The following is a 20,223-nucleotide window of genomic DNA, read 5'->3' as shown; positions in this document are numbered from 1 at the left end:
GGAGGAAGCAGCCCCCAAGGTATGGGTTCTGTCACTAGGGGAAGGATGGGGTAGCCTCCAGGGCCGAAAGCTGATGGAGGAGCTCCTGGCCCAGTCCCTGGCCTTGGAAGATGGCATCCCTGTCCCCAGTGAAGCAGGCTTCCAGGCCACCAGACCAGTTACTCACCTGCTGAGACAGTGACAGAGGATGGCAGAGGCCCAGAGGAGTGGAAAGGCATCGTGCCCCACTTACTCAGGGAAACTGAAGCTCAGGGTTGCAGGCCTAGGCCCAGGAGCCAGGAGTTGGTGGCTCTGGCCTCAGTGGGTCCTGTGTGACCTTAAAGGGAACCCCACACACAATTCCAAGAGCCTCTGGGGCAGGCACTTTGGAAATGCTGCTCCCCCAGCGTGGGGACGTGGCTGAGGATGGGTCTGAGGATGGGATATTGCATCGGGCCCTGGCAGGGCCCTCAGCTGGACCACTCCCCTCCCCTCCCTGGAGCAACCTTGGGGATTCTGTACCTGGGCAATGGCTGGGCACTGTCCTGCTCATCACAGCCAGGCCCACCCACAGCTCCTGCTATGACCCCCTAGACAGCCACCCTGTGTGTGGGGGGAGCACACCATCTTTGGCTTCACCTCCTTTCCTGCCTTTTCCTGCCCACTTGTGGATGAAGAGCGAGGCCCACCCATATCACCTGAACTCACCAAGTGGCAGGGGCAGCTGCTGGCTGATGGGACGCTCTGTGACCGGAGGAGTGTCTGCCCAGGCAGGGGAGGGTCAGAGATCAGGAGCCCACTTGGGAGGCATCCCAGGTGGAGGCCACAGCATCAGCAAAGGCCTGGAGGCTGGACCCAGTGCTGTGCCAGGTTCTGTGCCTGGAGTAGCCCCCTGAGCCTGCAGCATTGTTTCGGGGCCCAGGGAGGAGCGGCTGCCAGGGAGAAGCTGAGTTAGAGAGGGCAAAACAGCCTTGGGTCACACGGCTGCTCTGTGGAGGGATGGGATTTGCACCCAGCTCCCCTGAGGCTTGGTTCCACAGCCATTGGTCGGTGGACTCTCACCGGTGGACTCTCAGGGAGACCTAGACCTGGCATTGCACCTTCAGGCCCCAGCCCTGTGTGGTGCCTCTGCGACCATCTCACATGTGTGAGCAATCAGGGATCCTGCTGTGGCCACCACCACGCTCTTCCTATCTCAGAAATCAAAGACCAAGGCAACCCTGATTTCAGCCAAGGGGATACCACTTTGGGCCTCCAGCCATGCTCCCCGGCCCCCACATGCCTCAGTTTACCCTCTCCTCCTCGTCTGGATGCACCCTGGTGGTCAGCCTTGCCCTTGATTCCCACCCTCCCACTTCCTATGGGGCTGCCGAGCTGGCAGTGACCTCCCTCAGGACTTTGATGCCCTCCAGCACCCTATTCCCTGAAGACGCAGGACCATGGCTGCAGGTGAAACGGAGCCTTCCCTGCCTCCTACGAGTCTTTTCTTTGAAAACTGCCCTACCTGTGGCTCACCACCTTTCTGCCTTTCCTCCGAGTCTCGGGAACAGGGCAGAATCCACACTGGTTTAAGAGACCTTTGGATGCCAAGCTCAAGGAGCTATTTGTACCCTGGGTAGCAAATGTTTCTTTCCAAGAAAATCTTCCTAATAGTCCTCGAGGCACTTTGATGGTTTAGCATCCTGAGAGACCATCCCCGAGCAAGTTGGAGAGGTGACAGAGGACACTGTGCCCCTATACCCAATGCCACCCAAGTTCGCAGGTAACACAAATCCACAGCACAGTGTCAGAGCACAGAGATGTCAGTAGAGCCACCAGGCAGCCCTGCCCCGTGCCAGCGTGAGGCTGTGGGCAGCCACCTTCATCGGACCTCAAAGCAGCCCTAGGACAGGGACCTGCAGGTGGGAATCTGAGTGGGGGAAGGAGCAGTGTGGGGCTGGAACCCACCTGGGCTAATGAAGGGTACCTCATCCCCATGGGAGAGCCCTACAGGCAAAGTCCCTGTTCTGGAACCACAGACCCATCCCACTCAAAGTCAGGAGGTCCTCCGGGTCTCTGGGGAAAGGGTGCCAAGCAGAGGTTGGTATTCCTCCGGGGATGGGTGCCTGCCCTGGAGACCCCCCCCCCCATGGCTCCTGCCCGCCCCAGGCTAGAGCTGGCTCCCTGAGTGATAGCAATTAGGACCATGGCTGGCAGAGCAGCCCACACCCCCAAAGCACCTGACGTGGCAACAGCTCCCCGGGGGCCGTCGCGCTCCGGCTGTGGCTGAGGCGCTTGGAATTGGTTTCTTTCTGCTGTAAAAATGGAAACATCCCCTATGTGAGATACAAGCTGGCAAGGAGAACGCCGCTTTGAAATCACACCCGCGGTGGGGCGGGTGGCGGCCGGGGGCCCCCAGGCCTGCCAGGCAAGAAGGGCTTCGTGCACGGGGGTGGGGAGCCAGGAACCCGGGGGTGCAGGGGCGAGGTGCAGACCCCCCAGCCAGACAACCCTGCTGGAACATAGGCTGGGCCCTCCCTGCCTTGCGCCTCTCTTTTCCAAAAACAGCAATGGTGCCGGCTGCATCCGGCTTCCCGCACCCACCCAGAGATGCTGGAATAGCTGTGAGGGAGGTGGGCGAGCTGCACAGTGCAGGGGGGCTATCCGAGTTGGGGAGAACGGCTCCCCTCCCTGGGGCACTTCAGGGGAAAAAAGCTAGGTTGGGTGTAGGGTCTGTGACAGTGTCTGGGTGGCAGAGAGGGTCCCCAAACACACTGCATGTGCCAGGCCTCCCCGGGGCCTTCAGAGCCACACGTGCCAGCCAAGTGCATGCAGGACCTCGGCTGTGGTTCCCCCAGGCACACCAGGCTGGGGGATCATACACGCTGGGCACTGCAGCCACCGATGAGAGTGTCTCTACTTTCCTGGCTGGGACCTTCCTCCTCAGCCCTCCCTGGGCACTGCTCAGCTGCAGGCTCTGCACCTTGGGTCTGAAATCCTCACGTAACTGTAAACCAGCCCGCCACACACCCACAGGCGTGAGGACATGTGTCGAATGTGTGAAACGCCTTCGCCCACTGAGCTGTTCTCATCTTCAGGTTTTCAAGGACACGGCACAGCACCCACATGCTGTGGCCAACGGTGGACATTGGCAGGTGGAGGCCAGGATCGGCAGGGCAGGGGTGGGGGCTGGGGGTGTGGCACCACCTCCACCTCCGCATGCCTTCCCATGGGGCTGCAGGTTTTCATGGGATGAGAGGAGGGCCAGGCTCGCCAGGGCTAGGGACGGTAAGGGGTGTCCTACAGCCCCGGAGCCCATGCCCAGCTCCCAGGCTGGTAATGACAGATCCATCAACACCATGTGGCCAAAGACTGCACTCTCAGGACCCCGGCCTCCTGGGCTGTCACCCTATGTGAGGAGCCAGGGATTCCTAGCCTGAAAACTGTCTCAGGGCCTGGCCAGTCCTTCCAGCCCACTCTGCTATTAAAATGGATTCCTGGGGAGGGAAGGCCATGTGGGTGTAAAACGTGGACTGCCGGCACAGTCACATGCACATTTCCACGCTCCCCATGTGCACATCCGTGAGCTCAGTCAGCACATGCTGATACACACACACGCTCATCAAACATGCACACACACTCATGTGCAAACACACACGCATGCCCACACCTGCATGCTCACACATATGTGCTCATTAAACATGTATACACACTCATGTGCACACATCCACACACACATGCCCACAAACGTGTGCTCACACATGCATGCTCATCAAACATGCACATACATGCATGCCCACACACAAATGCTCATCAAATATGCATATACACTCATGTGCACACACGTACATGTGTGTGCTCACACATCCATGCTTGTCAAACATGCATACACGCTCATGTGCACACACCCACACGCATGTCCACACTTGCCTGCTCGTGCATACATGCTCATCAAACATGCATGCACACTGGTGTACACATCCACACACACATGCATGCCCACACACATGTGCTCACTCACTTTTGTACACACTCTTGCATGCTCACCCACATGCCCATGCCCATGCATGTCCACTAACTGGCTTGTGCGTACACATCTCTCCACACTGCCCTGCACGCAGTTCACACACCCAGCCGCACGTTTTGTCCACGTTGCCTTTTGTTTCTCCCTCAGGCCCTTTACACAGACCCTAGCTGACGTTTGGAGGTGGTGTCCTGCCCATGGCTGCCAATTGCCCCGCTCGTGTGTTGGGTGGGGATCATGGGCCCTCCCTGAACCCCAGTGACACAAAGTCTGCCTCACCACCCAGGGAAGCCTGGGGCCGGCCACACGTCAGGAGCAACTTCAGCAGGGTGGTGCTGGGCTGGCAGCCGGCTGCCGTCTCTGCTCAGCTGGCCGCCTGTTTGGTGGCTGCAGAGACTGCGCACTGTGGGGCTGGGCCCTCACTGGGACCCCAGGACGACATGGGGGGAGTATGGGCCAGGCAGCCACGTGGCAGTGGGAGCTGGGCTGGAGTCCACTGCTGGAAGATAGGACACAGGCTGGAAAAGCAGGGTGCTGGGGGCAGGAGCTTGGGCTTCGAGGGATGGGCACAGAAATAAGGCAGCAGGCTGGGGAGAAGGCCCCTCCCCACAAGAAATCATCCCTAAGATTCCAAAGACCTGGAAAACACCTCACTAGGAGAACCTTCATGGAGTAGGCCCAGCACCCAGACAGGTGGGGGGCCGAGCAGGGCAGGGCTGGGAAGCCCCCTCTGCAAAGCCCTTCCCGTACTCCTCTGGCTCCGGGTTGGCAAGGCTGAGTTGAGCATCTGGAGTCAAGGTTGATCGCTGGGGCCCAGGCACCAGGAGTGAAGCAGAGGGGCTGTGCTGTGTGGGCCTCCCCAGGGACCACTGCAGCTCATGGAGAGGGAGTTGCACCCAGAGCCCCCTCTTGGCCAGCTCTGCAGGCCTCCAGACCACCACGGCAGCCAGCACAGTGGTCCTGGGAGGAGGGCGAGAGCCCTGTGGGAGCGGGGGTGGGGCTCAGGCCCTGTTTGGAGAGAGGGCTGTTCAGGGAAGGGAACAAGATGGGGCTGCAGGACATTCCCTCCCAGCGACAATGACAGAGTTACAGCCACAGTCCCCTTGGTCCCCTGTGCCGCAACTGTGAGGATGATGGCAGCTGAGGATTCGTTGGGGCCCAGCCCTGTACCAGGAAGCATGGACTTGCTGAGGCCCAGCTGGTCAACTTCCAGGAGGCCCTGACCATGGCCAAGGCCCAGCCATGAGGGTCTCCTCCTCAGCTGGGGGCAGCCGACCCTTTGGGAAAGGCAGGGCTAGGCGGCTCCCACATCCTCCCCACCCCAGGATGAGCCTGCAGAGAAGGGCCGCTGTGTTTTCAGCTAGAACCATGGACACGAGGGTCCAGGGAAAGGGATGTGTGGACGAGCCACCTGCAGTACCCACGGCCCAGCCTGAGGCAGCTCACTCCTACCCCCGCCCCTGCCCAGGCTCCAGCCCACTGGCTGCTGGCCAGGCCAGAATGGCAGCTGCTTCAGACTGGACCTCATGCCCTGGCCGGGGCTGTGCATGGCAGGTGCAGGGTGCAGAGTGCAGTGAGAGTGTGGAGGGGCTTCTGATGCTGAGCAGACACAGTACAGCCTGGTAAACAAGGCCTGTGTGCTGGGCACACCAGTGCATGCGGTCCGGTCTGAAGCAGCTGCTCATGGGGGCTGCCCCATCCCCAGGCTGAAGCCCAAGCCACACCATGCTGAAATGAGCAGGATCTTCCACCAGGAAGCCCCAGCCTTCCAGAGGGAGGACTTAGGGCTCCAGGACAGCACCCCAGGACCACTGGTGCTCACAGATCAGCAACCAGGAGGAGCCCACTGGGTTCCCAAGAGCTGCAGGAAGGTGAGGAAGTGACCCAGTTGTGGAGCAGGAGGAGTCTGGCTGGCCACCTCTGGCCCTGCAGACCGCCCTCATCACCTGGGGAATCCAGGACCCTGAGAGTGGGCCAAGGGGCAAGGGGTGACGTCGCCATGATGGCACTCACCATGATGGGCCCAGGTGCCCACCACTGCAGGGACAGAGGAAGTGAGCCTGGACAGTGGGACTCAGCCAGGTGGGGTCCCCAGGGCAGTGTGGGGCAGCCCCGGGGCCAGGCCTGTCCTTGTCTCCTGGTTATCAGGGGATGTCAGGCCTATCAAGCTGTGGGGAGAGCCTGGCCTGGGGCTGGGGGTGGCAGTGCTGAGTGTAGGAGCTGCAGCCCAGTCCAGCAAGCCGGGCACCATGGACACCAGGCGGAGGTCCCGGCAGGCCCTGGCCTAGGTGCTGGGTGGATTGCTCCTTCCCGGTGCCGGGTCCTCTTGCAGCTCCTGGGAGCTGACCCGGGAGCCCGCCCCTGGGTACCCCTGGCTGTCCCAACTCAGTGTTTCTCCTACAATCAATCAGGGTCTTGCCAGGAAGGGTTGGGGCTGCCACCTCCCTGGGCCACTCCGGCGGACAGCTGGGAGGTGCTGCCACAGACCACCTGGGTAGGTGGTCCACAGGGGCCCTGTCTCACGCTGGGCCACATCTGCAGCCTGTGTTTCGTCTGGGGTGGGGTGGGGGACTTTGCTGTTTCACTGCACCCTGCCGTCAGCCCTGCTAGGAGGGCTGCCACACGCAGGGAGACGTGGAGGCTCAAGTCCACACTGCTCCACCAGCCAGACCCAGAGCTTCCTAGTGGGGACCAGTGTGGGGCTTGAAATCCCAGCCATCACTCAAGGGGTTTCACTTGTGCTAACACCTTTCTTTTAGAGGGGGTGTGTGGGAGGGTCCAGTGACAGCGTTAATCCCCATAGTCCACGAGGCTCCAAAAGGGGTGGTCCCCATCCAGGCACCCCTGGGCACTGGCCCTGGGTCAGGCTGGGCTGGGGCCCATGGCCCTGAGGCCGGGTCTGGCTTGGATTCACCTGCTCTTCCTTCAGTGCCTTCTAACGCCACCCAGCCGCCGCAGCCAGGCTGAAAGGAGCCCACACCCCAGTCGCTCAGGAGCCACTTCAGACAGCTCTGTGAGACATGGGGGCTTCAGTCCCGGGGGACACGCCCATCCAGGCTGCCTCAGCTGCCCGTGGAGCCTCCAACCACAGCCACTGGCTCCAGCCACAAGATGAGAGATGACCACCCTGCCCCACTCAGTCTGCTTGGGCCATCCAGTTGGCTGCAGAGCAGAAGGACCGAGACCAAACCACAGAACAGAGCACATGGACAGGTAGGCAGCACTACAGAGGGGAGAGCGGACCTGGAGGGTGTCTGGAAATTTACACACACCAAGGCCGGAGCTCACAGGAGGAGCAGGTGCTGCTCCATCCAGAAGTCTGAATCGTCCCTGGTCTGCCTATGGCTGCTCTCACCTTCCTTTTGCTGCAGTGCATGTCAAATGCATGAATGAATGAGCAAATGAGTGAATGAGTCCCTGCCACCAGCACCCACAGGGTTACACCAAGGCCACCGAGGCTCAGCGGGGACAGGACTGACCGGTGTCACACAGTCAGCGGCGGGGGGGGAGCCTCCTTGCCAGAGGCTGGGCTGGAGCTCAACCCCAGGGCCACCTGGCTCACCTCGTCTGTCCCCACAGCCACTTTTCAGTCCCCACCATGGCCACCACCCCCTGTCCCCCACCTCTGTCCTCATAGCCACCCTGCCCACGGAGTTGATCGCTTGATTAAGAGCAGCATTTAAATACCCAGGGAAAAAGATCAATTGGCCTGGTTCCACTTTAATCCATCAGTTCCATTTCTGATAAATGGCCCTGTGCTGAAGTCACCAGGTAGATCCAGTGCCCCGCAGAGATTACCTACCAGGTCAGGCAGCCAGAGCAAGCACCTGGTGGGCTGGGGCAGGCCTGGACCCTCAGCGGGCCATGTCTGCCCGCCCCACTTCCTGGCACTTTCCATGGTGGTAGGTGTGGGTATAGAGGTTAGAGCCCAGCTCTGGCCCCACCTGCCAGGGCCTTGAGCCCAGCTCCCGTTCCACGAGCTGGTGACATTGTTGGGCTGGGATTAAACAGGATCTGCGGCTGCCAGGCTGGCCCCTCAGGAAGGAGCCGACACCAGAGGACGAGTGGATTAGACTCGAGGTCAATATTTGTGGAATTGAATTGAATCTGTCACTTGGGGCTGTGTATGTTCCAGGTAATTTTGCAGTTTCTGCTTCTGGCAGGAAAACCCAACACGATGAGGGCCCCTCACAGGTCAGGTCACAGTCACCCGGCCCAGGAGAGACACATGGAGCCTTGTGTCTCAGCAGGCAAGGTAGGGGGACGGGGCAGGGCCAGGGAGGTCCCCGAGTGCTGGCCAGGGGATGTGTCTGCAGGGGTTGCCACCTATGGAGGGTCTTCCCTGGCCCCCAGGACATGGAAGCCCCACAGCCAGGCCCTGCCCCCAGCTCCCAGGACCTGCTGGCCCTTTAGGAGCCGGGGATACTGGGTCTGACCTCTCTGCTGCTGGTGCCACTGCAGGGCCATGCTTCACCGTGCTGGTTGCTGTCCCGGGTTGGGGGTGGGCAGATGGAGGCATATGGACAGTGGATGCCAGGGGAAGGGCAGAAGGAGACACTGGACAGCCCTGGGGAAGCCAGGTCAGGGCAGGCCCAGCAGGATGGGGGCTGTCCACCTCTATGGTCAGCATTCCCTGCTGAGTCCCCACAACTCTGCAGCCAGGAAGCCCTGTAGTGTGAAGAGTGGGGACATCGAAACACCCTGGCCCCAAGCCCACCAGGTGGCCCCAGGGCCCCACCGCTCCCGGCCCTTCCTGCATGGGTCTAGGGTGATGGGGGCTCGTCTGAGGCCCAATGCTGCCCACCTCGAATCCCCAAACCCCAAATTGGATTAGCTGTGTTTAGAAAGCAGCAAAGCCGCTTATATTTGAGCAAAGGCTCAGCAGATTACCCTGAGCCAAGAGGGTGTCTGCCTGCGTGAGGGGGATTTGAGGAGGAAAAACTGCACTAAACAGGTGTTAATTGAAAACAAACTCAGGGGATGATCGGAGCTGACTGGGCCGCATAATACCTTCTCGAGCAGGAGCTCCTGCTGCCACTGGGACAACCAGGAGTGGATGCCGTCAGTCCACAGGCCACTGGGCCCAAGGCCAGGAAGGGGCCCTTAGGACTGCCCACGGGAGAAGGGTGTGGTGCTGACACGAGGTCACAGGGAGTCCCTGAGACTGGACCTCCACCCCGTGACTCAGTTTCCATCCGGTGACCCTCTCAGAAGCCCAGGTCCAGCATTGCAGGAAGCTCCATGAAAGCTCATCATCACATTGGCTCCAGCGGCTAGGAAAGCCTTGGAGGCCCGAGGCCTGCTGGCCAGACCCTGTCCTGGGCCCTGAACACAAGCTGGGCCTGGAAGGGACAGTGAGGTGGGCCGGAGCCCACACCTGCTCAGTGCAACAAGCCCGGGCACCCAGTGGGTGGGCCCTGCAGCCAGGGAGATCCCATACTTCAGCCTTCCAGGCCCTGCCCTGGGTACCATGTGCCACATCACATAGCCCAGCCATGGGACCCTCCTAATCCCAGCCAGGAGGGAGGATGGAGAATTTTTATTTCAGAGGAGTGCAAATACACAAATCCTTCCCTCCCCCACCATAAAGAGCCTGGCTGGCTTTAGGAGGGAGGGCAGGATTTTTAGCCTCTCCCTTCCTTAAGGCACAGCAGGCCAAGCGTGTGTCACTCATGCCCCTTTTACAAGTAAAGAATCCAGCTCTGCGCGGTCAGGTCTTCCCAGTTTGCTCTGGGGTGCCAGCTCACCTATCCGTAGGACCTGGCTCCTAGGGGTCTCTGGCCTCCAGCTGATACGGAAGGGAAGTGCTGGGAAGGGAAGACTGTGGTCCCTTTAAATGATACAGGAGGGAAGGGAAGTGCTAGGTAGAGGAGGGCATGGTCCCTGGCTAGGGCTCCACCCCCACGGACCTAGATGAAGACAGGCATTTCCTGCCCAAATGTTGCATTTCCCAAGGCCACCCTGGCCTGCCATGCCCCCATCCTGCTCCTATAAAAACCCGAGACCCTAGCAAGGCAGGGACAGAAGCCACTGGGCGGTGAGAGGAACGCATTGGTGGGAGAAGGTAAGTGTGTGGACGTCCCAAGGACATCTCCGAGCAGCCGACTCCAGGGGAAATCCATCTCCCTCTGGCTCCCCCATCTGCTGAGAGCTGCTTCTACTCAATAAAACCTTGCACTCATTCTCCAGGCCCACATGTGATCCAATTGTTCGGTACACCAAGGCAAGAAACCCCGGGATACAGAAATCTCTCTGTCCTTGTGATAAGGCAGGTCTATCTGAGCTGACCTGCACCAGCCGCCTGCAGACAGCTAACCTGAAAGACCACCCTGCAACACATGCTCGCTGCGGTTCAGGAGCTGCAAACCTCCACCCTAGACACTGCCGTGGGGTCGGACCCCCGCAGCCTGCCCCTCTGTACGCTCCCCTAGAGGTCTGAGGGTTGAGCAGCAGAGCACTGAAAAGATTCCCCTGCTGCATGCCCTGCCCTGCAAGGGAGACAAGGGGACTTTTCCTGTTTCACTATTGGGGGTAGGTAGTGATCCCCTGGCCGGAGACAGCACATGGGGGAGAGACCAGATGCACCCAGTGGGTGGGGGATTCTCCTGGGGGGAGGCTGAGGCTGTTAGGAAAGGAGGGGCTGAGGGGATGCCACAGCCCAACCCCTTCCGCCCCCCGCCCCCCTCTGCACCCCTCCTGAGGCTCAGGAGACTGAGAGCAGAGCTCGGAGGCCCATACCCAGCACACAGGGAGCAGTGGGGTCTGTGGTCAGGGCTGAAGCACAGGTGATGGCAGGCGAGTGAGAGGGAAGTGGTCCTCTAGGCCCAGCTTCCGGAGATCCAGACCCCCTGGCATGGCCCAGGGCAGGGGCCTCCAACACTCGCCCCAAGAGGCCTGTGGCCCCGCCCTGAGTGGGGGGTCCTCCCGCCGGCCGTGACTGCCCTGCAGTAGCTTCTCTGCTCCCTGTAGTCAGCACTCTCGGCCCCTCTGCCGTGCGCCGTGTCATTTCAGCGGATCCTGAGCCAGAGAAAGCCATCAATTATTCAGCTCCTGCCTCTCAGCCTCCTCCGTTACTACCTCGTAAAGCTGGGAGATAAATCTCTTTGCTTGCTCCATGGCACCGAGAGGGAGCAGGGCGGCACCGGGACCGGGACAGGCTCTGGCTGGGCCCCGGGTCCCCGAGCCAGCACGGGCAGCCTGCAAGGCTTCTCTGCTATTAAACCTATAATTCAGCAGCAGTGCAGCTGGGGCCTGGCATACAGGGTCCCCGAGACGAGGAGGGGCTGCCCCTGCCGGAATGCACGAGAGGGTGCCACCAGGGTGAGTCACAAGGACCACTTCTGCGGATCTGGCAGGTCCCAGGGACCCCTTTAAATCTGGGCCTGGGGAGAGTCTCTGATGCTGCTCTGGAGGATCGAGGAGCCCGACTCTGCTCACAGGGAAGACCACGCTGCTGCTGCTGCGGGGCAGGACAGCTGAGGAGCACGCCAGGCAAGGAAGCGACAGGCACGGTGGCTGGGGAGCACAGTGCAGTCCTAATGTCTTCAGCCACACCCAGGCTGACCCTGGAGGCCCACATGGAAAACCCTGGAAGCGACCCTGGCCACCTCTGGTGGAAGAGGCAGCCCCAGCCTCACCTTTCAGGACAGCGCCATCTGCCACCGAGGCAGCTCCGGAGAGTGGGACAGCTGTGGGAGGCAGGACCTGCCCAGGCTGCCCTGCTGTGCACTTGCAGCCCCCTTCACCCCCAGCAAGGCTCTTGTCCCTGTGAAAACTGAGCATTTGGACAGTCTGACGCCTTGGAGGGTCCAGGTGAGCCCCCCCACCCCAATGCCCAGCCCTGCATAGCCCGGGAAGTGTTTGTTCTATGGCTGAGTCCCACGCCTGCTCCTGCCTCGGCAGGCCTTGAAGTGTCCCCGGTAGGAGATGGAGGGTGAACACGGGGGGGACAAAGTCACAGGACAGCACAACTGGGGTGGGGCCAGGCTGGGCAAATGGGCCATGAGACCCACTCAGAACCTGCCCTCAGCAGAGCCACGCCCACCCTTGCAAACTCTCTGCCCAGGGGTCCACTCTAAGCTCATGGGAGCTGTGGCAGTAAGGGTGACTCCAGGCCTGGCCAGGAGTCTCTGGCCGACTCCGCCACCTTCCTTTTCCCCTCCCCACTTCCCACTCCACAGGCCTCCTCAGGGCAGGGGCCGTGACAGAGGTGACAGAGGTTCGGAGGGGTCACTGAGTCCCTGCAATTAGCAGTAATGAGTTGACACGTGCGGGTGCCGGCCACAGGTCAAGTGCTAATGGAGGCTGATAATTAACTCCTCCGGCCGAGAAGCCTGCAGCCCCTCCTCCCTCTGACCATTAATCCTCAGGACATCGAACAGCCCTGCCCCACGGCTAATGGGGTCTCATTCTAACCATAATGACAGGGCTGCTGCATAGGAAACGCAGGGCTGGTGCAGGGAACACCCCCATCCCAGGCTGGAGGCCTACCCCGGCCCCTTCGGTGAGGGTCCTGCCCCCCAGTCCTGCTCCTGGAGCCTTCCTGACTTGCCACCTTGCACCCCTCAGGGGCCATAAGCCTGGCAGCCTGTCCCAGCCTAAGCCTCAGCATGAGATACCCCTCTAGCCTCCACCTCCCAGCACTGCCTCAGGAAGAGGGGCCGTTCAGACTCGCAACCTGCTGTCCTCCCCTGCACCTCAAGCTGCCCCCAGCCATGTCCAGTTTTCAGTGCTATTCATGGTGCTCCACTGACCACCTGGCACCTGCTTCTGCCACAGCTTCAGTGCCCTCCCAGGGCCAGCCAGCCCTGAACAAAGCGGCCCTGAGCCCTCCCTCCCTCTGGGCCTTGACCTCTGTTCCTGTGGCCAGCTCCGGTAGCTGAGCCAGCATCCACCCAAATGGGAAAGCAAGAAACCCTGCGGCTGCTTCTGTGCCTCTTTCTTCTGGGTGACAAGCCAAGTCTGTGTCTCCATCTCACTCAATCCTCGGGTTTATGCCCAAGGGCAGGGCCATTGTGCTCCATTCATGGGTCAGCCTTGTCTTAGGCACCAAGGGGCCGGGTCCCCCTCTGTGCTTGGCTTGATGACACCTCTGCAGTGTCGCAGGAATATTCCCTTGCCCATCTCAGCACAGGCGCTCACTCTGAGGGCCTGGCCCTCTTTGAAAACTATCCGGTCTGGCAGCTGGGGGTGAGGACGCTGGGTCCCAGTGAGCACATCTCAGATCCCGACCCCTGGGCACCCCATAGGCTTCTTGTATTGCTGGGGGTAGGAATGGGGCCCTCCTGCATACTGCCTCCATGTAGCAGGGCCCAGACCTCCATCTCCCCTGCAGTCCCACAGCCCCTGCCCAGTTCATCTGCTACTGGAAACTCCACCACGGTGACCCTGAGCTGCCAGGAAAGATGGGTTACGATGGTACCGCTGCTCAGAGGGCAAGGCGCACCACTTCTGGCCACCACGTCAGGCACCGTCTGCTGGCACAGGAGGCCGGTGAGGGAGGTGAGGAGACGCTGTCTTCAGAATGTCCTCTGCCTGCAGCAGTGAGGTCACTGCAGCTTCACGGCGAGCAAATGCACATTCCATGGGCTTCATTCTCCCAATCTCCAAAGACGGGACTGGCCCTGCGTGGGGGCTGTCGCGCCTCAGTGCACACGGGAGGCCTGAATCGGCAAGGTCCACGCAGACCCCTGGCGTGGCCAGGAACCCTCCAGGGTCTGCAGCACTCAGGTCAAGGCTGGGAATTCAGAGCCTCACAACCAAATGGCCCAGGAAGTCCTTGAGAAGACTCACCTCCGAAACACTGCCAGAGCACCTCCCATGCACCCAGCACTCCAGGGGGCACCCACATGCGTGTCCTTGCTCACTGACCACCCTTGTGAACAAGTGACAAAACTGAGGTTCTGAGATGGGCAGAGGCTCAGCCCTCCTTTCACACGAGTGAGTGGCAGAGCTGGGATTCCCAATTCCCACCCGGGACCATCCACACTGGAGCCCACCCAGCTGTCTCCAGTGGGTGCAGACACAGGTGGGGCTGAGAAGCTGGCAGACAGGCAGGGGCACCTGGACCCCTCCCTGGCGGTCGCTGTCAGCTACACAGGGGCCATGGCGAAGCTCTCGAAAGCAATCGCTGGGCCGTGACCCAGCCCCTGGATCTTCAGCAGTTGCTCCTGTCTCTCAAAAACTAGTTCTCACCTTCTCCAGTAATCAGAAGCTGGGACCACAAGGGTTTCATCCCATGCAGTCCACGGAACAGGCCATGGCTCTCTAGGCACAGGAGGAGGTCAGCTGTCAACCAGACCCATCCAGCCGTTGCCCAGGTATATGGCCTCCTCCCCTCTTTCTGCTACCTCACCCCTGCTCCTGGTGCTGGAACACGTGACCCAGTGCCAAAATGTGCCTCCCCCAAACAGCCACCCCTCGCACTGCCCACCATCATCAGTCACAGCTGCAAGAGTTCTCCAGGGTCCCCAGCTCACCCTTCCACTATTTCCCCCAAACCCCCAGCACCCCCCACCCACCCCAGTCCTCAGCCCTGACTGAAATTTCTGCTTTCTGTGCTTTGCATGTCTGTGCCACCAAGTCACTGAGGCCAGGGCCAGGTGTTAGCTGCAGCCTTGAGGCTATTGAGAAAAATTTATGCAGGCAGGCAGGCAGGCAGGCAGGCAGGCAAGAAGGAAGGGAGAGAGGGAGGGAAAGAGGGAGGGAGGGAGGGAGGGAAGGGAGGAAGGGACTCAGGGTATCTTCTTATTGTTTCTTTTTCTTTTTTTTAGGTGGAGCCTCACTCTGTTGCCCAGGCTGGAGTGCAATGACAAGATCTCAGCTCCCTGCACCCTCCACCTCCGAGGTTCAAGCGATTCTCCTGCCTCAGACTCCAGAGTAGCTGGGATCACAGCGGCACACCACCATGCCTGGCTAATTTTTGTATTTTTAGTAGAGACGGGGTTTCCCCATGTTGGCCAGGCTGGTCTCGAACTCCTGACATCAAGTGATCAGCCCACCTCGGCCTCCCAGAGTCCTGGGACTACAGGCGTGAGCCACCGCACCCGGCCATGGGGCATCCTGTTAATTAGAGTGTGAGCACTGCGGATGTGGGCTGGGGAATAAGTCGATGCTGACAGAAAATAACTTAAACCATTGAAAGGAACAGGAAGTAAACAGAAGCAAATCTTTACCGAATCCCTGGTGAGAAGGAACTTTCCAAGAATAAGGGAAGGATGAGTAGACTTTGTGTGGAAGCTAAACTCTCAGGTGGCTCGAAAGAAAACATCAAGCCAAAAGATAAGCAATGAGGCGGGTACATTTTTGACGCTAACATGACAAAAAATTAATAGCATTAACACGGCAGGAACTTATCCGAAGCAGCAACACTGAGGGTGACGTGAGCCGACTGCAGACAAGGCAGCACACACAGCAACCCGGACGCCAGGGGGCGCGCCACAGAGCAGGCTGCCCCGTCCCCACCCCGCCCACACGTGAGAGCCGCCAGACACGCAGTAAGCACGCCCCAGCCCCTCCAGCCGGGCACCACAGGAGGCCCTCCCTCCTCCACCAAGGGCAGGGATCACAGGGCCAGGTTTTTATCATTGGACGAGGTGTGTCCCGAGTCATGACCTGCTTAACCCAGGAACGCCCCTTTTTGGAATCTATGCTAATTAAGCACTCGAGGTGGACCTCACTCCACCGGCTCAGATAATGACCAGAGCATATCTATAACTGCAAAAAAGGTGGAAGCAGCTACGCTATCCAACCATGGGGCAATGTTTACGTCGATGCTGGGAGAGACACACCACAGACCAGCCCCTGAAGAGACATCTGTGGTGAGCGAGATGCATGCTCTACAAGCCCAGGGAGGCTGGGAACCTGGAAGAAAGAAATGTGTGCACACAGTAAGACTGGGAGGAGGGGAACACACTACCATTCGCCATGAGGGTCTTCTTTACTTACAATAATCATATGAAGCAGAGACAGGAGAAAGGGATTCCCGGGCATGAAGGGCAGGGCAAGAGGACTCAGGTGTCCTGATCAAGCAGTAACGCCAGCACCTTCTGCATCGTGAGATAAGTCATCTCGGCTCTCATATGCTCCAATCATCTCTGTGACTGTAAGGAGAGCCCTGTCCCTGGACACGGGGCAGCTTTGAGGGAAAGGATAGAGGGCCAGGTGGGCAGGTGTGATGGAGGGTAAATGAATGAGTGAACAGACACACAAGGAGATGGAAACATAGGTGGGTAAATGCAGAGGTGGGTGGATGGATAGTGAGTAGGTAAAAACCGATGGGTGAGCAGATGGGGGAAGAACAGATGGGAGAGTAGAGAGATGGCTGTGTGGATGAATGGTGGGTGGACAGGTGGACAAATGGAGGAATGAATGGCGGGAGGGAGGGATGGATGGATAGATGGGTGGATGAACAGATGAGCAGATGGATTAGCAGATGGGTGGAGAGATAAATGGATGAGTGGGTGGCTGGGTGGAGAGACAGGTGAGTAAATGGATAGATGGATGGACACATGAATGGATGGGTGAGCAAGTGGATAGGTGGATGGATGGATGGATGGATGGATGGATGGATGGATGGATGGATGGATGGATGGGTGGATGGATGATGGATGGATGGATCAGTGGCAGGTGGATGGGTGAAATGATGAATGGGTGGAGGGATGGATGGTTAGAAAGATGGATGTCTGGATGAATGGATGGTGAACAGTGGATGAATGGGAGCTCAGTGAGGGGCTCTGGTGGGTAAGGCTTAGCCACTGACCCATGTCCTGGCCTGTATGTTTGCCCCTCCCTTCCAGGAACTCTGCTGGGCCGCCTCTTAGGCAATTCACCACCCTGGGACATCTTGCAGACAAGGAAATAGGCTTCAAGAGGCGACGGTGCCTGCACAGGGCACACAGCCACAGGGCCACCTTCTACATGGCTCCCACCTGCAGCCACGTCTGCAAGGAAGCTGGGTTTTATGGGGTTTTTTGAGATGGGGTCTCACTCTGTCACCCAGGCTGGAGTGCAGTGGCGTGATCTCAGCTCACTGCAACCTCCGCCTCCTGGGCTCAAGTGATTCTCTTGCCTCAGCTTCCCAAGTAGCTGGGATTACAGGCTCCTGCCACCACGCCTGGCTGATTTTTGTATTTTTAGTAGAGACAAGTTGCACCATATTGGCCAGGCTGGTCTTGAACTCCTGAGCTTGTGATCTGCCTGCCTCGTCCTCCCAAAGTGCTGGGATTACAGGCTCACTGAGCCACCACATCGGGCTGAAAGCTGGGTTTTTACAGGGGCAGGTCCTCAAAGTGGATGCCCCTTTTTTAAAGCCTCTGCCCCAGCAACCTTCAAGCAGCCACTTGCCCTGGACTCCAAGCAGCTGCCTTCCCCTTGCTGTCCTCTGGACTGTTCAGTATGCAGAAGGACCGGCCCTGCAAGGCCGCCATAAATCCTGGCCCTGTCCTACAGCAGATCAATCGCCAATCGGCTCCAAATCCCCTAGATGTCTCCGCCGCTCGGCCCAGCTGCGGAGCCACGGCCATGGCTGTCTCTAGATGCTGCTGGCTACATATATTGAACTTGAAGCATTGGATTACATGTTTGTTCAATAGCAATAAACTCCCAAAGTTTTATGGGGTCATAAAACCGCTGCCTGGGCTCCCACTTAGGTGGTGTGTAATGTACACAGGCTGGTTTCCCCGCTAATGGGGCGGCGCAAGTGATTTGGGGCTATTAGCTGGAAACCACGTCTGCATTTTCCAAATTCTCATAAATAAGGTGGTCCCCCTGGAGCATGCCAGACCCAGCCTTGAAGTTCGAGGAGAGGAAGAAAGGCAGAGTGGGTTGGAGCCGTGAGAAATGAATAGGGAGAGAGGGAGGCCAGGTGGACTGGGGGGAGGCAGGGGTTGTCAGGAGAAAGGAGGGGGCAGGGCTCAGCCCAGACACCCTCCACCCTTGAGCACACCCCTGCCCAGCCTCCAGCTTAGGAGGACTCAGAGGACAGGTACCTCCTCCCGAGGTCCTGGGCCCCAGCCTCGCCCTCTAAGGAGGGCAGTTCGGGTGCTTGGGGAGCTTGGAGGAAGGGCTACTGTGGATGGTGGACAGAGAGGAGGGAGATGCATGTACAACAGCACCCGGGCAGGGCCACCGTGGGTGGGTACCCACAGACCCACGGGCAGTCAGAGAGGAAGACAACAGAAACACGGAGGCCGAGGCAGAGCAGGGAGATGGCCAGGCGACCCTAAGCAGGCTGATGCTGGTGTGTGCATCTGGGGAGGTGTCCCCTCTGTGGCCCAGGGTCAGGGTGAGGCGCTGCTGGAGGCAGAGGTGGAAGAGGCAGCTTAGGAGGCGGCAAGTTCCCATCTAGCGGGGGGCACAGGGAGAGCCCGAGGGAGGCGTTGTGTGAGGGCCCTCGGCTCTACCCTGGACTGAAGTCACCATGTGCAGACCTGCTCAGGTCCCAGTGCCAAGTGCCCCATAGGAGTGTCTGGGATTTCAGCAGGAAGATGCCTGGACAGGATGGGGAGAGGAAGCCAGGCAGCCAGGAGCTGAGCATGGGGCAGGGCCAGGCAGGCACAGAGATGGGCAGCCAGACTCTGACGGTCAACCTGGACTTGGCCGTGGCCAAGTGAGAGTGAGGGGCCGGCATCTTCCAAGCCCCCACTCCCCATCCCCTAGATGTAGCCCAGCTGGTGGCACTGCCAGTCGCCTTTCAGCTCTGGCCAGGCTCTTCTCAGTGCTGGAGTTGGGCACGTGGATGACTTTGCCCTGATCTTTGTAACTTTGCTATCGACCCAGGTCCTCTGAAATGCATCGATTTGCCCAAATCAATATTTATTGTGGCTTCAAAGACTAGGGGGTTGGAGAGAGGGGCCTGCGGGCTGTTGAATGGAGTCAAGGCGGCCAGAGAGCGGTCACCCCCACCTCCCTCCCAGCAGTCCTCAGCAGCCTCCACACCTGCCCTGCCCCCACCCAGCCCCTGCCTCCACCCTGAGGGCCCCCAGGGACAGTACACCCAGGTGTGCACGAAGGATGAGCTGGTGGAGGTCACCGGTGCCCAGGTGACCCCTCTCACTCCTGCACCTCTGACAACGAGCGTCCTGCCCACTGGGGCTGTTTCCCGGAGGCTCAAAGTGAGTTCCCAGGAACCAAGCCCATCCAGGGTTCATTTCCCAGGGGAAGCCCCTCCCCCCGCATCCCCACCTTCCAGGTCACACGGGGCCTGTAGGTGGGCTCCTGTCTCAGCTCCACAGGGCCCCTCGTGGTGGGCCTGGGGCCAGCAGCAGACACACTGGACAAGGACACAGGGCATAAGGAAGTCTGCGGAAGGCAAAACACGTTCACAGAGAGAAACACACGTTCACAGGGAGGAATTCTCAAGGCCAAGGACTGACAGCGGCAGCAGACCCCGGAACATGGCAAGCAAGACCCCGTGGGGGGGCAGCAGCTGGCAGCTGCATTGATGAGCAGACAGAGAGCCTGAGCCGAGGTGAGACGTGGGGCAGACCTGCCCGTCCCCTCGGAAGGCCACTGAGGCTGTGAGCCGCAGCGCTGGCCACAGGCTGCCCTGGGCAAGCCCACCCCTGTGGAGGCTTCTTCCCGTCTACTCCTGCCCTGTGACTCCTGCTCTCCTCTGAGGGTCCGAAAGGGCCCAGCCACGTGCCCAGAAGTTCACCACCTTGAGGACCTGTCCCTGGAAAATCCCAGCTCCCCTGGAGATGAGGGGCAGGTGGGAGCCGAGCAGGTGGCCCTTCAAAGACTGGGGTGTTGGAGAATTGCTAGCGTGCCCTGCACAAACACCATTGCCTCTCAAAGCCTCGGTTTCCTTCTCTGCGAGATGTCCCGGGGTGTCAGGGAAGTGGCGTGCAGCAGGGTCCCCCCACCCCAAGGCTGGCGGCCCTGCCTCTCAGGCAGAACTCAGGCAGAAGACCCCAGGCAGAGTGGGCGGGGATGAGGACAAGATGGGCTGCCCTGGCCACTGGGGGACCCTGTGAGGACCAGGGGCTCGTTGTGCAAACACAAACCCACCCCAGGCCCAGCTGGGGCCTCAGAGGCGCTCCTGATCTGCCTGGCACCTGAGGCAAGCGGGGGTAGAGGAGCATGGAGGAAGCAGGCCTGGTGGTCGGGAGCTGCCTCTGGAAGCCTTCCTGGAAGAGGAGGCTGTGTCCCCAGCAGCCTCGCAGAACAGCTAATATTTCTTGATGGCATGGCGACTGCCTTCACGTCCCCGATCTCAGATCAATTTTTAATGTAGAAGGGAA

At 59.8% G+C, this 20,223-nt stretch overlaps 1 long non-coding RNA gene across 1 annotated transcript; it reads left to right on the top strand.

Moving 5' to 3' along the window:
• Window positions 1-9,925: 9,925 nt before the first annotated feature.
• On the top strand, window positions 9,926-17,608 carry LOC118149484 (uncharacterized). Its single transcript, XR_004736993.3, has 4 exons — window positions 9,926-11,794; window positions 13,317-14,301; window positions 14,755-15,801; window positions 16,780-17,608. It is a non-coding gene; the product is annotated as an uncharacterized LOC118149484 (long non-coding RNA).
• Window positions 17,609-20,223: the final 2,615 nt, after the last annotated feature.

The sequence above is a fragment of the Callithrix jacchus genome, chromosome 1 (assembly GCF_049354715.1).
Source record: "Callithrix jacchus isolate 240 chromosome 1, calJac240_pri, whole genome shotgun sequence".
NCBI classification, from domain to species: Eukaryota; Metazoa; Chordata; class Mammalia; order Primates; family Cebidae; genus Callithrix; species Callithrix jacchus.
The sequence above is the reverse complement of the archived record's forward strand: the minus strand, read 5'-3'. Positions and strand labels throughout refer to the sequence as shown.